Genomic DNA, 19360 nt, shown 5'->3' on the forward strand with positions numbered 1-19360 from the left:
TAGCAGAGTCAATGAAGCAGAAGTAGATGTTTTTCTGGAATTCTCTTGCTTTTTCTATGATCCACTGGATGTTGGCAATTTGATCTCTGATTCCTCTGCCTTTTTGAAATCCAGCTCGAACATCTGGAATTTTTTGGTTCACATACTGTTGAAGCCTGGCTTGGAGCATTTAGAGCATTACTTTGCTAGCATGTGAAACGAGTGAGTATAACAGGAGGATTGTTTTTAAAGAATCTATGTTCCCCACTTTTGAAGAATCAGTGAAACCTACTGGTAAATGCTTCCCTGAGAGCTCAGTTGGTAAAGAATCTGCCTACAATGCAGGAGACTCTAGTTCAATTCCTGGGTCAGGAAAATCCGCTGGAGAAGGGATAGGCTACCCACTCCAATATTCTTGGGCTTCTCTTATGGCTCAGCTGGTAAAGAATCCACCTAAAATGTGGGAGACCTGGGTTCAATCCATGGGTTAGGAAGATCCCCTGGAAAAGGGGAAGGCTACCCACTCCAGTTTTCTAGCCTGGAGAATTCTGTGGACTGTATAGTCCATGGGGTCACAAAGAGTAGGACAGGACTGAGTGACTTTCAGTTTCACTGGTAAGTGTTGTTGCTTTAAGAATTTAAAAGTATGCATGGATAACATATTTAATAGAAATAATAACAGTGCTGTGATTGTTGTGAGCTAGAGATAATTTTCTCATTATTTTATTCAATGTCTCTAAATAATTATAGTTCAACAAAGAAAAAAAGGTTTAATTTCCCGGATATTCTTTAACTGTTAGTATTAATGAGAGCAGTGCTTGTATTAAAAGCTTGTCTTATATAGAAACAGAAAGAAGGCTTTTTGAAATGCTTAAATCTAGGATACAAGAGTGCTGTTATAAGAATAATGTTATCATGTAATCAAATGCATAATCATGACTAATTTAATTTATCATCTTGTCATAATTTTACAAGACAATAGAACCTATGGTATGAGTTTTTTTTTCTTCAAAACAAATGAATATAAAAGAGATCAAACAAGCAAGCATGTGTGAAAATGACACATTAAATTCTTGTATTCAAAAGGTGTCTACCATACATTAATGGTTACAATTGCAAAATGCCATGCCATTTACTGATCATGTGTTTGTTTTTATTTCAGTTCAATATAAATCTGGAATGCAAAGACTACTTTAGATGTGATTTTCAAAGATTTAATCAGACTTCGAGAAGAAGTCCTGGGGTTAAATATCAACCTATTCTTAGAGGACATGAAAGATGGAATTTTAATAATTCTGAAAACTGAGTGAAGTCAAGTAATATCTTTGATTCTTGATAGAAATTTTGTCAATCATTTGACTTTTTTATTCTTATGCCATCAAGAATGTCAGGATAAGTCAAGACCGTTTTACTAGTCAGTCATTGTGTCCTATTGATTCCTATCAGCACTCCTCTCATCAGCAATGACACCGCCTAAGGTCAAAACTGTCTTTTTGATATAAATAATCTCTTCACTGGTATCTGACTTCATTCTTCCCTTCCATATCACAAACTCTCTCCCCTAAAACTGGTCCATTTTCAGTGCTGTCATAAGGACTTTTTCTAAAACTCATGTCTGATGTAGTCACTCTTTAAAATCTTGTACAGGGAAGCCAAGTTGCCTGGATTGAATCCTGCATCTTTTATCTAGTAGATTTGAAACTTTGAGAAAGTCACTTAATTTCTTAGTGCCTCAGGCTTTTTGTTTCCATCTATAAAATAAGGATAATAATAGTAGGTAACACAGTATGGTTGTTGTAGAAATTGAGTTAATGTGTATAAATTAAGAGTAGGACCCAATACAGAGTAAGCAATATAGGCACTACTTTATGGAAGAATAAAAGAAGAAAAAAACAGTACACACTATCCCTGAGGGTAGGCAGCCATCACATTAGTTATATATATGTAAATGCATAGGGCTTCCCAGGTGGCTCAGTGGTGAAGAATCCATCTGCCTGCCAATGCAGGAGGCATGGGTTTGATCCTTGTGTTGGGAAGATTCCCTGGAGGAGGAAATGGCAACCCAATCCAGCTTTCTTGCTTGAGAAACCCCATGGACAGAAGAGTCTGGAGGGCTACAGTCATGGTGTTACAAAGAGTCGGGCACTACTTATCAAATAAACAACTAAAACAACAAACAAATATATACAATAATGTGTGTTTAGTTATATATGTATACAACTAAATGTAATGACTTCCTATGCTTGTTTAAAGATGTGTGCCTGTGTATACATGTAATATGGAAGTTCCTTTAAAAAAAAGTATATATTATAGATGCATGTATTCATATAAAAGTAAATAATTAAGCAGCTGGTTTAGTGGCAGGCCCATCCTTATTTACATCAGATATTTTTATTCACTTCCAAAATCCAGGATTAAAAGAAATATAAAATTGTCAGAGGAGTAGTTTAAAGAAGCTTGAATAGCTTGTTCTAGATAACAGGATGAGAAAGCAAGCAAAGTAGACATGGACCCTAGTTATATTGGTGGCAGGAATCCCCCTTCTCTGGGATATAGAGAATGGAGGTGATCGATCCCTTGGAAGTAACAAATCAATAGCAGCATGCAGGTTAGGTTCAGATTCTGAGAACCACATAGACTATAATATAGCCAAATGAGATAGAACAGGTCTACATCTGAGGTAGCTGGGCAGGACAGAGAGAGTATGACAGTCTAACAGGGATTTATAGGGATCTAACCATGAGCAGGAACCTATCCAGCATCTTTGGAGCTTGGTGTCTGCCTGTTATTTCAAATTTTACTCCAATAAAACTGTCAGAGAAAACTTTTGCCAGAAAAGTTGATTCTTTGTACACAGTTACTCTCCAGTAATTTTGAAGCAATCAGAAGCAACCCTGAACACATTGCTTCAGACCTAGTTCTCAGATGGGTGAAAAAATAGAAGGTAGATGGAATCAAGCAGCAAATTGTCAACCATTCTGGTGATCCCTTTGGCTACTGGGATTATGTTCTAGACCACTGACCTCAGACCACTTTATCTGAAGTCACTTAATCTTGCTCTAGTTTTTCAATTATTATATAATATTATGTAATTGCCACCCATCGGTAGAGAGAGCAGACATCGCAACATGTTTTGAGCTCTAATTTTTGTAGTTCAGTTCCTTAGTTTTCTTGCATGTTCTTGTTACCCAGTCTTTGCATTAAGTGATCTCCAATCCTTTCAAATAAGCCTGCACTGGAGCAGACAGGACTCATTTTCAGGGATGGTTGGCTATAGGTATGAGCAGATTCTGGGACTCTCCCCTGAATACTTCAGGCAGACTAGAATATACTGTATATGTACATTTCCATTGAAGCAATAATGATATCATTTGTGAATCTCCACTAGATTTTAAAGTATTTTTTGCCTATAACAATAATTTTTTAACTTGGGTATTTATCCCATGTGCCTGTGTAAGTACCTAATTTATAATGAATAATATAGAAAAAATTAGTTAATAGATCAAGGAACTGGATGGCAAAGGTATGAACTAATGCTTGACAGAATAAGAACTGAATCCATTGGTAGACAAATATTGATAGGGTAGCTGTCCAAGTATCTTTTACAACATGAGGCCTTTCCTTAAAATATTCTAACTTTCCAATACTTATTTATTTTTTATACTAACTTATTCAAGTCTCCCTTAGGTATGGCAAGAGTATGTGTATCTTATTGTTCTGAGGGCTAGAAATCAAAGAAATTATGGAGAATATATTTTCACTTTATAACAGAGCCTCATCTTATATATCTATTTTAAATAAACTTAGAATTAAAGGATTCATACCTCAAATGTGTGCTAACTCATTTGTAGAGGAAAGTTCTCAGATTGAAATTATGATTATATCATCCTGGTGCTTTATAGTCCCTGTTAGGAACTGAGCTATTTAAATTGCTGGAAAAGGATGATAAGACATTTAGACGCTTAAGTGGAATACATGGAATACATCCATGAATGAACATAATGTGTACTATAGAGGAATCAAAGTAGGGACATTTAAAAAATAGCTTGAAGATAACACACAATCTATCTCCAGTCTTTAAGTGACATAATTTAATAATGTCAAAATTTGCCATTAGAAGATTTTCTGAAATCCTTATATAGTTGTATTTCATGATTGGCAGGTCTTTTTGCTCCTTTCCCTAAGCTTGACTTTCTTTCAAAAGGGATATCAGTAAATTTCTAGATCAACAAGGCAGAATTTCCCTTTTTTACCTAGATTGTTCCTCCAATTAGCTACAATAGAAATAAAACATATTAATAGTATGTTTGCACTAATTGGAAAAGTCTATTTTTAAGCCTTTTCACTTTTTCATTGGTGGTAGCAGAAGAGATTAGTTCCAATATTATTAAAAAAAAAAAAAGGGAAAAGGAAAAATACCTGTAATTTACTAAATTCAGAATTTGGGGGATTTTTCTATAAATAATAGTTATAAAAATATAAATGCATGTACCTATATGTATGAAATTTCTCAAAGATAATGTATTCTTAATTAAGTACCATAACTCCTAGTAATAATGACAGTATTAGGAGTAAGTGAAACATGAAAATTACAGAATTTAGCACTTAAAATTGCTACCTTTGCCAACACAAAACTAGAATTTGCAAAAGTTTCAAAATTATTACTTTGTTATTTATAGAAAGATCATGATAAGAATCTCTTCTTTCATTAATTGTGCATATTTCCTACTCATTCCTACCATTCATTCAACTAATTTTTATTAAGGTATGTAGTAGCTTCCGATATTGTCAGTGCTCAAGGTAGGATTAAGAAACAGACAAGGTCCTTGTTCATCTGACATTCATATACTGGGGTAGGAGGGGAAAAGTAGACAAATGTCAAATGAACAAATACATAAAAAGATCATTTTAGGTTTTGCAAAGTGACATAAACAAAATCTGAGCAATAAAACAGGACATGGGGAGGCAACAGAGTTATGTTTGTCAGTTAGGCTGTGACAAGAAGGAGTAGGCCAAGGGAAAGTCTCGGGGGAGGAGTATTGCAGGCAGCTGTTGCTCAGTCACTAAGTTATGTCTGACTCTTTGCGACCTCATGGACTGCAGCATGCCAGTCTTTTCTGTCCTTCACTATCTCCCAGAGTTTGCTCAAAGTCATACCCTTTGTGTCGGTGATGCCATCCAACCATCTCATCCTCTGTTATGCCCTTCTCCTGCCCTCAATCTTTCCCAGCATTAGGCTCTTTTCCAATGATTGGGCTTTTCATATCAGGTAGCCCAGCAAAATGCAAGGGTGGATATGAGTCCAGGACAAAGGGGCTGGTTTGGAGGGAACAATAAGACACTAAGTGGTTAACAATCAAGTGGCAGAGTTTGGCAGGGATCAAGTCATAAAACAAAATGATGTGTAGACATGATAAGGATCTGAATTTTCAATGTGCTCTGAAAAACTATAGAAACATTTTCAGCAAGGCTGAAAACATCTAATTTTCATCTACATTTTAAAAGATGCATTGGCTGTCATCAATGAATGAATTTTACCTGACCAAATTTACTTACATGGAAAACTCAGTGTAGATGTCAGTGTCATAGCCTAAAGAGTGATGATAGTGTCTTAGACCATGGGAACAGCAATGAAAAAGTAAGCATGATCAAATTTGGTGTGTATATTAGAGGCAAACCTGACATGATTTAATATTGAAGTATACGTTTTGTGTGTGTGTGTGTGTTGAGGCAAGTGGTGGTGAGGGAAAAAAAGGTATTAAAACTGACCTCAAGGTTTTTTGTTTTGAGCAACTGAGTGAATGATTGTGTTCTTTATTGAGATAGGAAAGATTGATGGAAAATCTTGTTGTAGGGAGGGAGACACAAATCAAAAAATTCTATTTTAGACATGTTTAATTTGAGGTGCCTATTAGTCATTCCAGTGACAGTTGGGTTTATGAATTTGGAGCTCAGAGGAAAAATTAGATGCAAGGACATATGTTTGGAACTTATTGCCCAGTTCATATTATTTCAAGCAGCACAACTAGGTGAGATTATATTGGAAAACTTTTTAGAGAAAGAATGAAGCTTAAAATCAAATTCTGGGGTGCTTCAATATCCAAAGTTTAGGTAGATACCAAATTAGATAGTTGTCAATTGTGTTAAATTCTGCTGGGAAGCATGAGGTTGTTAGCAGAAATTAATGAGAGCAGTTTTAGCAAAGTGGAGGACAAAAGCCTGATGAAAGAAAATTTGAAAATGGGAGAATGGGAGATGAAGACAAGGAGAAAACCAGTATAACTTAAATTTAAGTATTCTGTGAAAGGGTCAGTCAGTTCAGTCGCTCAGTTGTGTCCGACTCTTTGTGACCCCATAACTGCAGCATGCCAGGCCTCCTTGTACAGCACCAACTCCCAGAGTTTATACAAACTCAAGTCCATTGAGTCGATGATGCATACAACCATCTCACCCTCTGTTGACTCCTTCTCCTCACACTTTCCCAGCATCAGGGTCTTTTCCAATGAGTCAGTACTCCACATTAGGTGGCAAAATATTAGAGTTTCAGCTTCAGCATCACTTCTTCCAATGAATATTCAGGACTGATTTCCTTTAGGACAGACTGGTTGGATCTCCTTGCTGTCCAAGGGGCTCTCATTAGCCTTCAACAACAAAGTTCAAAAGCATCAATTCTTTGGCGCTCAGCTTTCTTTATAGTCCAACTCACACATCCATACATGACTACTGGAAAAACCATAGCTTTGACCAGATGGACCTTTGTTAGTAAAGTAATGTCTCTGCTTTTTAATAAGCTGTCTAAGTTGATCATATTTGGCTTTTTTTCCAAGGAGTAAGTGTCTTTTAATTTCATGGCTGCAGTCACCATCTGCACTGATTTTGGAGCCCAAAAATGTAAAGTTTGTCACTGTTTCCTCTGTTTCCCCATCTATTTGCCATGAAGTGTTGGGACCAAATGCCATAATGTTAGTTTTCTGAATGTTGAGCTTTAAGCCAACTTTTTCACTCTCCTCTTTCACTTTCATCAAGAGGCTCTTTAGTTCTTCACTTTCTGCTATAAGGGTAGTGTCATCTGCATATCTGAGGTTATTGATATTTCTCCCGGCAATCTTGATTCTAGCTTGTGCTTTATCCAGCCCAGTGTTTCACATGATGTCTTCTGCATAGAAGTTAAATAAGTAGGGTGACAATATACAGCCTTGACGTACTCCTTTCCTGATTTGGAACCAGTCCGTTGTTCCATGTCCAGTTCTAAATGTTGCTTCTTGACCTGCATACAGGTTTCTCAAGAGGCAGGCCTGGTGCTCTGGTATTCCCATGTCTTTAAGAATTTTCCACAGTTTGTTGTGATCCACACAAAGGCTTTTGAATAGTCATTAAAGCAGAAATAGATGTTTTTCTGGAACTTTCTTGGTTTTTGATCTCTGATTCCTCTGCCTTTTCTAAATCCAGCTTGAACATCTGGAAGTTTACGGTTCATGTACTATTGAAGCCTGGCTTGGAGAATTTTGAGCATTACTTCATTAGCATGCGAGATGAGTGCAATTGTGTGGTAGTTTGAGCATTCTTTGGCATTGCCTTTCTTTGGGATTCGAATGAAACCTCACCTTTTCCAGTCCTGTGGCCACTGCTGAGTATTCCGGATTTGGTGACATATTTAGTGCAGCACTTTCCAGCATCATCTTTCAGGATTTGAAATAGCTCAACTGAAATTTCATCACCTCCACTAGCTTTGTTCATAGTGATGCTTCCTAAGGTCCACTTGACTTCGCATTCCAGGATGTCTGGCTCTAGACAAGTGATCACACCATCATGATTATCTGGGTCATGATGATCTTTTTTTGTACAGTTCTTCTGTGTATTCTTGCCACCTCTTCTTAATATCTTCTGCTTCTGTTAGGTCCATACCATTTCTTTCCTTTATTGAGCCCATCTTTGCATGAAATGTTCCCTTGGTATCTCCAATTTTCTTGAAGAGATCTCTAGTCTTCCCATTCTGTTGTTTTCCTCTATTTCTTTGCATTGATTACTGAGGAAGGCTTTCTTATCCCTCCCTGCTATTCTTTGGAACTCTGTATTCAAATAGATATCTTTCGTTTTCTCCTTTGCCTTTAGCTCCTCTTCTTTTCTCAGCTATTTGTAAAGCCTCCTCAGACAACCATTTTGCCTTTTTGAATTTCTTTTTTGGGGGGATCATTTCAATCACTTCCTCCTGTACAATGTCACAAACCTTGGTTCATAGTTTTTCAGGCACTCTGTTTATTAGATCTAATCCCTTGAATCTATTTGTCACTTCCATTGTATAGTCATAAGGGATTTGATTTAGGTCATACTGGATGGTCTAGTGGTTTTCCCTACATTCTTCAATTTAAGTCTAAATTTGGCAATAAGGAGTTCATGATCTGAGCCACAGTCAGCTCCCAGTCTTGTTTTTGCTGACTATAGAGCTTCTCCATCTTTGGCTGAAAAAAATATAATCAATCTGATTTCAGTATTGACCTTCTGGTGATGTCCATGTGTAGAGTCTTCTCTTGTGATATTGGAAGAGGGTATTTGCTATGACCAGTTTGTTCTCTTGATAAAACTCTGTTAGCCTTTGCCCTGCTTCATTCTGTACTCCAAGGCCAAATTTGCCTGTTACTCCATGTATTTCTTGACTTTCTACTTTTGCATTCCAGTCCCCTGTAATGAAAATGACATCATCTTTTTTGGCTGTTAGTTCTAGATGGTCTTGTAGGTCTTCACAGAGCCATTCAACTTTAGCTTCTTCAGCATTATTGGTAGGGGCATAGACTTGTATTACCGTGATATTGAATGTTTTGCCTTGGAAACAAACAGAGATCATTCTGTCATTTTGAGATTGTGTCCAAGTACGGCATTTGGGACTCTTTTGATGACTATGATGGGTACTCAATTTCTTCTAAGGGATTCTTGCCCACAATAGTATATATAATGGTCATCTAAGTTAAATTTACCCATTCCAGTCATTTTAGTTCACTAATTCCTAAAATGTTTATGTTTATTCTTGCCATGTCCTGTTTGACCACTTCCAATTTGACTTGATTCATGGACCTAACATTCCAGGTTCCTATGTAATATTGCTTTATACAGCATCAGACCTTGCTTCCATTATCAGTTACAGTGAAAGGTATGAAAAAGAATCAAATGCTGTTATGTAATCTAAGTGCAGAATGTAATTTTAAAATGTGAGACTTTTAAGTAATATTTTTCTTGTAAGATTAGAAATACCAGAGCACGTTAGTGTAAATTATTGAATAGAACAGAAAAAAAGTGTTGGTATTAGATAACAAGAGAGGGTAACAAAAGAGTAAAACGTTTAGGAGGAAAAGAAAGGGTACAGTACAAGTCAGAAGCACAGAACTGGCCCTTAGTGAGACCACAGGCACATCTTCATCGTGTCAGGAGGAAACACAGAGAAAGCTAGAGATCAGAGGGTATAGTTTGTTTACAGGAAGATTAAATCATCCCTTTCTGTTTTTGCAAAAAACGTTATCATGTTCTACATATAATTTTGTTTTATGACTTGATCCCTGCCAAACTCTGGCACCTGACTGTTAATCACTAGTGTCTTATTGTTCTCTCTAAGCCAGCACCTTTGTCCCAGACTCATACCCTTGCATTTGCTGGGCCACCTGATAAGAAAAGCCCACTCATTGGAAAAGAGCCTAATGCTGGGAAAGATTGAGGGCAGGAGGAGAAGTGGGTAACAGAAGATGAGATGGTTGGATGGCATCACTGACTCAATGGATATGACTTTGAGCAAATTCCGGGAGATAGTGAAGGACAGAGAAGACTGGTGTGCTACAGTCCATGAGGTCGCAAAGAGTCAGACATAACTTAGTTACTGAACAACAACAGCTGCCTGCAATACTCCTCCCCCAAGGCTTTACCTTGACCTACTTCTTGTTATCCATGTCACAGGTATCCCACATTGCAGATGGATTCTTTACTGTCTGAACCACCAGGGAAGCCCAAAACAATATAAGGTGAGGTCATAATCTGAAATTGGAATGTTGGAGGTATCCTGTTACTGATCATGTCAACACAAAGGGTACAAGCACAGTAGGGGATGGTTGTAAAATACAATGCATTTGCATTAGTGTATGAGGAGGTCAAATAGCTCAGAGTAAAATGTTTGTATTGGTATGAATCTGAGTATCTCTGTAGTTTCACAACTTCTTTTCCACATTCATAACTCTGATAAGGAAACCAGGGAACCTATGTATTGAATTAGCCAGAAAGTTCACTAGGCTTTTTCCATAAAATCTCAATGGAAAAACACAAACTTTTTGGCCAACCCAGTGTTTTACTTACTCTGTTTTACATTAGTTTTGTCGAGTCAGAATTGTACAAAAGGAACTCAATGTATTTCCTCAGAATAAATGTACTTTTCAGTATTGTGTAAATGTTGAAAGAGACCTTCAGGCTGTGACTATTTAATTTACATATCTTTTTTTTTAATGGTAATTCAATAAAAGATGCCTTTGACTTATACTGAACAGATAAAACTCTATAAGCATTTTGGTTTAACAAAAACATTGCAGATTCTTTCATAAGACAGTGGTATTTATTTATTTTTTTTTAATTTTTTTTTTTAAATCAAATAATCCAATTTTATTTATTTTTTTTTCAAGTTGAACAGACTAAATTTCTTTAAACAAACTTACTTATACTCCAGAGTCCTTTAAAAACTTAATAGCATTTATACATTGAAGGTATTTGATTTTCTTGTAACTAGCACTTCAAATGCAACAAGCATTTGAAGCAACAAGCATTTGACCCAACAAGTAAAACTTCCTACAGTTCATAACTTTTATAAATAAAATAAATTAAATGTACAGTGAATAAGTTCTCTGAAATATTTCAATATTTCTGCAGGTTTAGTAACATCGTAAAATACATTTCAACTAAAATTCACAAATCTAAAAACCTGTTAGGCATTTTTAGGCGTTTTAAGTTGGAAATGAAGACCAATGTTACATCATAATATGCCAATTACAAATAGTACTTCAAATAGCAAATACTACAGTTTGTCCCAAACTTTAAAAACTATTCATGAACTCAACACTGAACTATTGATGGCTATGAGAATTGTTTCCTAGCCTTTTTGAAAATTTCAACCCATTTACGTTTAAGGTAATTATTGATAAGTACGATCCCATAGCCATTTTCTTTATTGCTTTGGGATCAAGTTTATACACTCTTTCTGTGTTTCCTGTCTATAGAAGATCCTTTAGCATTTGTTGGAGAGCTGGTTTGGTGATGCTGAATTCCCTCAGCTTTTGCTTGTCTGTAAAGCTTTTGATTTCTCCTTCATATTTGAATGAGATCCTTGCTGGGTATAGTAATCTGGGCTGTAGGGTATTTTCTTTCATCACTTTAAGTATGTCTTGCCACTCCCTTCTGGCCTGAAGAGTTTCTGTTGAAAGATCAGCTGTTATCCTTATGGGAATCCCCTTATGTGTTATTTGCTGCTTTTCCCTTGCTGCTTTTAATATTTGTTCTTTGTGTTTGATCTTTGTTAATTTGATTAATATGTGTCTTGGAGTATTTCGCCTTGGGTTTATCCTGTTGGGGACTCTCCGGGTTTCTTGGACTTGGGTGATTATTTCTTTCCCCATTTTAGGGAAGTTTTCAACTATTATCTCCTCAAGTATTCTCTCATGGTCTTTCTTTTTGTCTTCTTCTTCTTCTGGGACTCCTATGATTCGAATGTTGGAGCGTTTAACATTGTCCCAGAGGTCTCTAATATTGTCCTCATTTCTTTTAATTCGTTTTTCTTTTTTCCTCTCTGTTTCATTTATTTCTATAATTCTATCTTCTAGTTCTCTTATCCTGTCTTCTGCCTCTGTTATTCTACTGTTTGTTCCCTCCAGGGTGTTTCTGATCTCATCTATTGCATTATTCATTGTATATTGACTCTTTTTTATTTCTTCTAAGTCCTTATTAAATCTTTCTTCCATCTTCTGAATCCTTTTCTCCAGGTTATTTATCTGTAACTCCATTTTGCTTTCAAGATTTTGAATCATTTTCACCATCAAAATTTGAAATTCTTTATCAGGTAAATTCCCTATATCTTCTTCTTTTGTTTGTGTTGGTGGGCAATTATCTTGTTCCTTTACTTGCTGGGTATTTCTCTGCCTCTTCATCTTGCTTATATTGCTTTGCTTGGGGTGGCCTTTCCCTCTTCTTGCAGTTTGTGGAGTTCTCTTTATTATGTAGTTTCTTCGCTGTGTGTGGGGTTGGACGGGTGATTGTCCGGGTTCCCTGGTTAGGGAAGCATGTGTCGGTGTTCTGGTGGGTGGAGCTGGATTTCTTCTCTCTCCTTTAGAAGACAATGGGCTGCTTTTCTGGGAGCCTGATGTCCTCTGCCAGTATTCAGAAGTTGTTTTGTGGACTTTACTCCGCGTTCAAATGTTCTTTTGATGAATTTGTGGGGGAGAAAGTGGTCTTGCCATCTTATCCGTCCGCCATCTTTTTCCTTCCTCCCCAGAACACTGGATTCTTATATTCCACTTGGTTGTGGAGTATCTCTTCCCAGCTGCTCCAGCAAGGCGCAGCCGCTGTACCTTACCTTGGACGAGGGGTATCTCCTCAAGGCCGCCCCTCCTGCTTTGAATGTGGATCAGCTCCTCTCGGCACTCCGGTGCCCAAGCAGCCACTGCCTCCCGAACGTGGTACAGCTCCTCTCGGCCACCGCCCCAACCCTGGGCGCGGGGTAGCTCATCTCCAACAGTGGTATTTAAAGCTGGGTTATTTTTTAGATTTTTTAAATACAATCACCAATTGCACTGAAAACCTAAAATTCAGAACTTTGACTAAGTCATTAGAAGGGTGCTAACTAACAAATAAAAGATTTTGCGTTCTTTGCCTCCCTTGTTCAGTGAAGTGTAATTTTTAGCCCTTTCCTCCTAGGCTCTCATTTGACCACAGTCTCTCTGCACTTGGCCTAAGTACCACTGCAGGGATACTGTTAAGGAGATTAACTATGTGTTGGGACCAAGAGTCTATTTATTTGTTTAACTACTGGAATGGAAAGCACCGGATCCATTAGGTGCTGCCATTTTTGTTTTGTCTTTTTTTTTTTTCCTGTTTATCACTTTTCACAAACATAAGCATTGTGGAATATGTTTGCCATGACTACATTCCTTTATGTATCTTGCCATCCTTATTCCCTGAACTCCTGGAATGAAACTCCTTAACTATTAAAATAGACAAAAATGAGTAATTTTGACCATATGGAGTTAAAGGATGAAACGGATCTAAATTCTTTAAGTTTTCAGTTGTCAAACATGTAGACTTTTTTTAATGTCTTTTTTATTGTGATACAAGTCACATATAAAGCATACTATTTTAACCATATTTAACTATACAGTTCAGTGCCATTAAGTACATTTACATTGTTGTGCGGCTCTCACTATCATCCATCTCCTGAATTGTTCACCTTTCTAAACTGACTCTGTCCCCATTAAACACTAACTCCTCATTCTCCTCCCTCCACCCCAGCTCCAGCCTCTGGCATCTACCAATGTATTTTCTGACTATGAATTTGACCTAGATATCTCATATAAGTGAACTCAAACAGTATTTGTCTGTACCTAATATATATTGGAAGGAAAGTTATGACCAACCTAGATAGTATATTAAAAAGCAGAGACATTACTTTGCCAACAAAGGTCCGTCTAGTCAAGGCTATGGTTTTTCCCGTGGTCATGTATGGATGTGAGAGTGGGACTGTGAAGAAGGCTGATCGCCGAAGAATTGATGCTTTTGAACTGTGGTGTTGGAGAAGACTCTTGAGCGTCCCTTGGACTGCAAGGAGATCCAATCAGTCCATTCTAAAGGAGATCAATCCTGGGTGTTCATTGGAAGGACTGATGCTAAAGCTGAAACTCCAATACTTTGGCCACCTCATGCGACGAGTTGACTCACTGGAAAAGATTCTGATGCTGGGAAAGGTTGGGGGCGGGAGGAGAAGGGGACGACAGAGAATGAGATGGCTGGATGGCATCACCGACTCTGTGGACATGAGTTTGAGTGAACTCCGGGAGTTGCTGATGGACAGGGAGGCCTGGCGTACTGTGATTCATGGGGTCGCGGAGAGTCGGACACGACTGAGCAACTAAACTGAACTGAACTGAACTGAATATATATTGGAATACATTTTAGGATTAACTTAATGGATGTCCTACGAACAGATTGTAACTTCTTTCATTTTCCCCTGTGCTATATATTAATTTCTTATTAGTTAATCTATCCTATACCTAGTAATATATATATATATGTCAATTCTAACCTCCCGATCCATCTCCCATCCCCTTTCTCTCCCCTTGGTGTCCATATCTTTCTTCTCTACCTCTGTGTCTCTATTTGTGCTTTGCAGATAAAAGCATATTACTGTACTATTACATATTACTGTACTATTTTTCTGTATTCCACATATATGAATAAATATATTTATTTTCTTCTAACTTAACTTTGATGACAGTCTCTTAAGTTCATCCATATCTATGCAGATGGCACAATTTTGTTCCTTTTTATGACTGTGATATTCCACTGTATATATGTAACCATATCTTCTTTATCAATTCCTCTGTTGATGAAAATTTAGGTTGCTTCCATATCCTGGCTATTGTAAATAATGCTGCTGTGAACATTGTGGTGCATGTATCTTTTTGAATTATGGTTTTCGCTATGTATATGCCCAGTAGTGGGATTGCTGGGTTATATGATAGTTCTATTTTAGCTTATGGAACTATCATACTGTTCTCCATAGTGACTGTATCAATTTATATTCCCACCTGCAGTGTAAGAGGGCTCCCTTTTCTCCACACCCTCTGCAGCATTTATTGTTTATAGATTTTTTTATGATGGCCGTTCTCACTGGTGTAAGGTAGTACCTCATTGTACTTTTGATTTGCATTTGTCTACAAATTAGTGATGTTGAGCATCATTTAATGTGCCTCTTGGTCACCTGTATGTCTTTGGAAAATGTCTATTTAGGTCTTCCATCCATTTTTTGATTGAGTTGTTCAGTTTTTTAAGTATTGAGCTACATGAGTTGTTTCTAAATTTTGGAGATGAATCCTTCATCAGTTGTTTAATTTGCAAATATTTTCTCCCATTCTGAGGGTTGCTTTTTTGTCTTGTTTATGGTTTCCTTTGCTGTGCAAAAGCTGTTAAGTTTAACTAGGTCCCATTTGTTAAATTTTGCTTTTATATTCATTAGGATGTGGATCAGAAAAAATCCTGCTGGAATTTATGTCAGAGAGTGTTCTGCCTATGTTTTTCTCTAAGACTTTTATAGTGCCTGGCTTTACATTCAGTTCTTTAATCCATTTCGAGTTTATTTTTATGTGTAGTGTTAGAGGCTTGTGGTGGTGGTGGTGGTGGTTTAGTAGGTAAGTTGTGTCTGCTCTTGTGACCTCATGGACTGTATCCCACCAGGCTTCTGTGTCCATGGGGTTTTCCAAGCAAGAATACTGGAGTGGGTTGCCATATCCTTCTCCAGGGGATCTTCCGGACCCAGGGATCAAACCTGGGTTCCTCCACTGTAGGTAGATTATTTACCAACTGAGCTATCAGGGAAGCCCCAGAGACTATTGTAGTTTCATTTAGTTTCATTCTTTTACATGTAGCTGTCCAGTTTTCTCAGCCCTACTTATTGAAGAGGCTTTTCTCCACTGTACATTCTGTCCTCCTTTGTCTTAGTTGAAGTAACCATAAGTGTCTGGTTTTATCTCTGGGTTTCCATCCTGTTCCACTGATCTCTATTTGTGTTTTTGCGCCAGGACCATGCTGTCTTGATTACTGTAGACTTATAGTTTAGTCTGAAGTTAGGGAGTCTAATTGTTCTGCTCCATTTTTCTTTCTCAAGATTGCTTTGGCTCTTCAGGGTCTTTTGTGTTTCCATAAAAATTGTAAAAAATTTTGGTTTAATTCCATGAAAAATGCCATCGGTAATTTGATAGGGATTTCACAGAATCTGTAGATTGCTTTTGGTAGTATAGTCATTTCCATGATATTGATTCCTCCAGTCTAAGAACATAGCACATCTTTTCATGTGTTTATGTCATCTTTCATTTCTTTCTTTAGAATCTTATGCTTTTCTGAGTACAGGTCTTTTGCCTCCTGAGGTCAGTTTATTCCTAGGTATTTTATTCTTTTTGTTGCAATGGTACGTGGGATTGTTTCCTTAATTTCTTTCTAATTTTTTGTTGCTAGTGTATAGGAATGCAAGAGATTTCTGTGCATTAATTTGTATCCTGCAACTTTACCAAATCCATTGATTAACACCAGTAGTTTTCTGGTGGCATCTTTAGGATTTTCTATGTATCATGTTATGTCATCTGCAAACAGTGATAATTTTACTATTTCTTTTCCAATTTGGATTACTTTCATTTATTTTTCTTTAACAGCTATAGCTAAGACTTTCAAAATGATGTTGAATAGTAGTGGTGAGAGTGGACTTCCTTGTCTTATTTCTGATCTTAGAGGAAATGGTTTCAGCCTTTCATAATTGAGAATGATGTTTACTGTGGGTTTTTCATATATGATCTTTATTATGTTAAGGTATGTTCCCTCTATGCCCACTTTCTGGAGCATTTATATCCAAGCTTATAGACTTTTAAAGCAATTTAAGATGTGAGAGTTGGACTGTGAAGAAAGCTGATCGCCGAAGAATTGATGCTTTTGAACTGTGGTGCTGGAGAAGACTATTGAGAGTCCCTTATACTGCAAGGAGATCCAACCAGTCCATTCTAAAGGAGATCAATCCTGGGTGTTCATTGGAAGGACTGATGCTAAAGCTGAAACTCCAATACTTTGGCCACCTCATGCAAAGAGTTTACTCACTGGAAAAGAGTCTGATGCTGGGAGGGATTGGGGCGGGAGGAGAAGGGGACGACAGAGAATGAGATGGCTGGATGGCATCACTGACTTGATGGACATGAGTCTGCATGAACTCCGGGAGTTGGTGATGTACAGGGAGGCCTGGCATGTTGTGATTCATGGGGTCGCAAAGAGTTGGTCACGACTGAGTGACTGAACTGAACTGAACTGAAATATCTTTTTATCAGTTTAAATATCAAGATGTCTACTGTGTGCTGTACATTGTGTTAGATGCTCAAGGTGCATCCACTGAAAAAGACTGGCACTACCCCTGCCTTAGTGGGTCTTGTTCTTTATTGAAAATGATATTTTTTTACATCTGCAGATGGCACAGTAATCCTTGATGATTATTTGGGTTGAGGCATGAATAAAAGGGGCTTTGAACAAGTTGATGGATTCAGGACACATGAAAATAGGAACAGATTTAAGGTCGTGTAGATGATGAGTTCAGTTTTGGGCATGTTTCATTTAAAGCTTCCCTGGTGGATCAGAGGGTAAAGAATCCGCCTGCAATGCAGGAGACCCAGATTCAATCACTGGATTAGGAAAATCCCCTGAAGAAGGAAATGCAACTCACTCCAATATTCTTGTCTGGGAAATCCCATGGACAGAGCAACCTGGCAAGCTCCAGTACATGGGGTCTCAAAGAGTCAGATGTGACTGAGTGACTAAATGCTTAAGATGTCTAACAAGCAAGAGGCTTAATGAGTCTAGACCTGTAAGAGATCTAAGATAGAGAGAGACGCCGGCTCCGGCGGCGCAGACACAAGAGACGCAGGGCCGGCTCTGCACAAGGGACCACACACGTGGCTGACAGGAGATACCCCACGTCCAAGGTAAGGTACAGTGGCTGCGCTTTGCTGGAGCAGCTGTGAAGAGATATTCCACGACCAAGGTAAAGGAAACCCAAATAAGATGGTAGGTATTACGAGGGGGGCATCAGAGGGCAGACACACTGAAATCATAATCACAGAAAACTAGTTAATCTGATAACATGGACCACAGCTCTGTCTAACTCAATGAAAATAAGCCATGCCATGTGGGGCCACCCAAGATGGACGGGTCATGGTGTAGAGGTCTGACAGAATGTGGTCCACTGGATAAGGGAATGGCAAACCACTTCAGTACACTTGCCTTGAGAACCCCATGAACAGTATCAAAAGGCAAAATGATAGGATACTGAATGAGGAATTCCCCAGGTTGGTAGGTGCCCAGTATGCTACTGGAGATCAGTGGAGAAATAACTCCAGAAAGAATGAAGGGATGGAGCCAAAGCAAAACCAATACCCAGTTGTGGATGTGACTGGTGATAGAAGCAAGGTCTGATGCTGTAAAGAGCAACATTGCACAGGCATCTGGAATGTTAGTTCCATGAATCAAGGCAAATTGGAAGTGGTCAAACAGGACATGACAAGAGTGAACGTAGACATTCTAGGTATCAGTGAACTAAAATGGACTTGAATGGATGAATTTAACTCAGAAGACCATTATATCTACTACTGTGGGCAGGAATCCCTTAGAAGAAATGGAGTAGCCATCATGGTCAACAAAAGAGTCTGACATGCAGTACTTGGATGCAATCTTAAAAACAACAGAATGATTTCTGTTCATTTCCAAGGCAAACCATTCAATATTACATAATCCAAACCTATGCTACAACCAGTAATGCTGAAGAAGCCGAAGTTGAACGGTTCTATGAAGACCTCCAAGACCTTTTAGAACTAACACCCCAAAAAGATGTCCTTTTCATTATAGGGGACTGGAATGCAAAAGTAGGAAGTCAAGAAACACCTGGAGTAACAGGCAAATTTGGCCTTGGAGCACGGAATGAAGCAGGGAAAAGGCTAATAGAGTTTTGCCAAGAGAACGTACTGGTCATAGCAAACACCCTCTTCCAACAACACAAGAGAAGACTCTACACATGGACATCACCAGATGGTCAACACCGAAATCAGATTGATTTCATTCTTTGCAGCCAAAGATGGAGAAGCTCTATACAGTCAGCAAAAACAAGACCAGGAGCTGACTGTGGTTCAGATCATGAACTCCTTATTGCCAAATTCAGACTTAAATTGAAGAAAGTAATGAAAACCACCAGACCATTCAGATATGACCTAAATCAAATCACTTATGATTATACAGTGGAAGTGAGAAATAGATTTAAGGGACTAGATCTGATAGAGTACCTGATAAACTATGGACGGAGGTTCATGACATTGTACAGGAGACAGGGACCAAGACCATCCCCCTGGAAAAGAAGTGCAAAAAATCAAAATGGCTATCTGAAGAGGCCTTACAAATAGCTGTGAAAAGAAGAGAAGCGAAAAGCAAAGGAGAAAAGGAAAGATATAAGCATCTGAATGCAGAGTTCCAAAGAAGAGCAAGGAGAGATAAGAAAGCCTTCCTCTGAGATCAATGCAAAGAAATAGAGGAAAACAGCAGAATAGGAAAAACTAGCGATATCTTCAAGAAA

Source organism: Moschus berezovskii, chromosome 3, assembly GCF_049115385.1.
Source record: "Moschus berezovskii isolate FMDL1 chromosome 3, NW_MosBer_1.0, whole genome shotgun sequence".
Classification (NCBI taxonomy): domain Eukaryota; kingdom Metazoa; phylum Chordata; class Mammalia; order Artiodactyla; family Moschidae; genus Moschus; species Moschus berezovskii.